At 43.6% G+C, this 3,028-nt stretch overlaps 1 protein-coding gene across 2 annotated transcripts in view; it reads right to left on the bottom strand.

Annotated features, from left to right (window-relative positions):
- The window catches only part of Osbp2 (oxysterol binding protein 2), a 174,318-nt gene that overhangs the window by 137,431 nt on the left and 33,859 nt on the right, over nucleotides 1-3,028 (bottom strand). The gene's annotated exons all lie outside the window — the stretch shown is intronic.

A 3,028-nucleotide genomic window follows, 5' to 3' on the forward strand; every position in this document is an offset into this window, starting at 1 on the left:
CAGAGGAGTAGGGGACAGCAGGGGAGCCGGGGAACAGGAGAAGAGGGGAGTAAGGGAGCAGGGGAGGAGGGGAATGGGAGCAGGGGAGCAGGAGAGCTGGGGAGCAGGGAAGGCAGAGAAACAGGCAAAGGCCTAATGTAAAACTGGCAGACACAATAAAGAGTTAGACTCCTTATACCCAAAAGTCAAAACAGTGAGTCCTGGACCCAATATCAGAAAAGAGAGAGGATCAACAGCTCCAGAGGTTTCTGTGGAAACACAGCAAACAAAAGTGCCTCATGCATAGTGGAGATGGAAGAAGCCAGGCCAGTGTGTGATATGAGGGTTGTACTGTAAGTTATCCACTGGGCATAGTATAGACCACAGCCCAGTATATATATCTCATATTCATATATATATACACATATATACATATATATATATATATACTGTGTATATAATAAATACCCAGCAGTCTGTGCAGGTTCAAGCAAAGGACTGTAGGAATAAATGGGTGAGAGGTAATATATTTATCAGAAGAAGCATAAACACAATTACAGACTGTGATTGTTAAACTTGCCAAATAGCACACACCTCTGGGTGGGTCTGTGAAAGTATTTCCTGAAAGGATTAATAAGGGTAGGCTCCCCCAGAATGAGCAGACCCTTCCCTTGGCAGCCCAGATATAAAAATAGTTGAGGGTAAACCAGAGCTGCCTTTGCCTACCCTCCTTTACACCCTGCTGGTAAATGCATCTATTTTGTTGCTGCTACTGCAGCTGCCATTCTCTACTGACATCCACACCCAGCTTCTTCAGCCTTACATCATGAACTCTCCAGGGACCCTCCAGGCCTGCAGCACCAAGTCAGGACTACTGAGACATCTCGTCCTGTGGACTGAGCAGACATGGGGGCCGCAGTCTTTCTGGTGTACAGACAGACAATGTTGAACTATGCAGACCAAACTGCATATAAGCCAATCTCATAAATCCTTCCTTTGTATTACATATTCATAGGTTATCAGTCCTGTTCCTCCAGAGAACCCTGAATAATACATGGACAGAGACAATCACTAATACAGTGTAGAATTCAGAATTGCATTACAGAAGAGAGGAAGGACAGGACTGGACAGACTGTTGAAGTTCAAATGAAGCCTGGCACTTGGGTGGTAACCTTGTCACAACTTTGTCATCCTGGGTGTGGTGAGTTACTGACACTCCTAAAAACAACCCCTCATCTCCCACCTGAGCAGCTCTAACAAAACTCCTGGCGTCACCAACACAAACAAAAGCAGACATGAAAGTAAAAGGGGGTTTGGGTGAGAAGAAGAGGGGTGTGGGCCAGAGGAGGGGACAGGAGGGGCAACAGAGTGACTATGATCAGATTAAATTACATACATAAAGAGAATCCACAATGAAACCCATCATTCTGCATAAATAATTATGCTAGTATAATATTTTTTAAAATTTAAAATATCAAGGACATCTGAGAAAATGAAAATAGAGATTAGCTTTTCTAGTTACCGAGCATTCAAATAAAAAAAATTCAAGGTCTTCAATTTTTCAGTTTCTATTTTATTTGTACTATTTGGAAATCATGTAGTGGGCTGTATAAATCTGGGGCTCAGGGCCTCTCAGAGTCTTGCAGCCCAGGGGAATTCCTGGCCTTGGGGTCCAGCTCTATTCTTCCTCTTCCCTCTAGATGGATCATGTTCAATCCACTCTGTGCCAGCAGCAAGGGTTTATTTTTACTTTGTTAATTACATTTGTTTTGTTTTCACTTCAGTGGCTTCTAGTGCAGTTCTGCAAGGAGCCTAGAATTCAGGAACACATCCTCAAACTCAGATCACTGTCTGGAGTGGTGCTCCTGCTCATGGTTATAAAATGCTTTGTTTCTTCCTAAAAAGTCTGGTTGAGAGCCATTAATATGTCTCATGGATGAAGGTTCCTGCTGCTAAGCCTGAAGAGCTGAGTTCAATTTCCAAGACCTACACAATGGAAGGAGAGAACCAACTCCCACAAACTGTCGTCTGACCTCCACAAGTTCCACAGAGGACATACGCAAAGAAAGAGAAACACAGAGACAGACAGACAGACAGACAGACACACACACACACACACACAGAGAGAGAGAGAGAGAAAGAAAGAAAAACAGACACATTCACACAGAGAGAAGCACATACAGTAAATAAATGTAACTTTTAAAAATCTAAAGGATTGTGGTTGACAACTGGGTGTGTTGACACATAGCTGTAATCCCAGCGTTTGGGAGGCCTGGACAGGAGGTTTGACCATTTCAAAGCATGTCTAGGTTACCCCATGAGTTTGGAACCATCCCGAGCTACATGAGACTCTGCCTCTGACACTTAAACAACAAATACATTTGTGAAAAATCCTGGTTGACAGTAGCATAGACACTGAGAGCAACAATAAATAAATGGGACCTCTTGAAACTGAGAAGTTTCTATAAAGCAAAGGACACAGTCAATAAGACAAAAAAGCAGCCTACTGAACCACCAATGTGGCCAACTAAATCCACACTAAACTTGAAAAAGCTTGGAAAGGAATTCTAGACACTAAAAAACAAAGTTTAGTCGCATTTTTTTGCTAGGTGTAATTTGCTTGCTAGTGGCATACTACAGCTCCTTTAAGAGAGGTTTTCCTGACTCAGCAGTAGCAGAAAAAAAGCCACGCAGTTTTGAAATGGCAGCTTCCTGGGCCATGCTGCCAGCACGAACTCTGGCTCTTTCAGGAGACCAAGCATTTAAATGGGTTTGTGAGCAGACTGCTACAACTTGCTTAATGGCAACATAGACATGCTGTGTGCCTGAAAATGGGGCTGTGAGCATGGCTCATGCTAAACAGACCTCCAATCTGCTATGCTGGACTGGGCGGAGCCAAAAGGCAAAGCAGCCTTAGAAGCACTTAGTATTTTAAGAAGGCTCCTGGCTCTTCCTGTTAGCGGCCAGAGGTGACTCGTGAAGATGGTTCGCTACTCTCTTGACCCAGAAAACCCCACAAAATCATGCAAATCGAGAGGATCAAACCTTC

This window comes from Microtus ochrogaster, unplaced genomic scaffold (assembly GCF_000317375.1).
Source record: "Microtus ochrogaster isolate Prairie Vole_2 unplaced genomic scaffold, MicOch1.0 UNK6, whole genome shotgun sequence".
Taxonomy (NCBI): Eukaryota; Metazoa; Chordata; class Mammalia; order Rodentia; family Cricetidae; genus Microtus; species Microtus ochrogaster.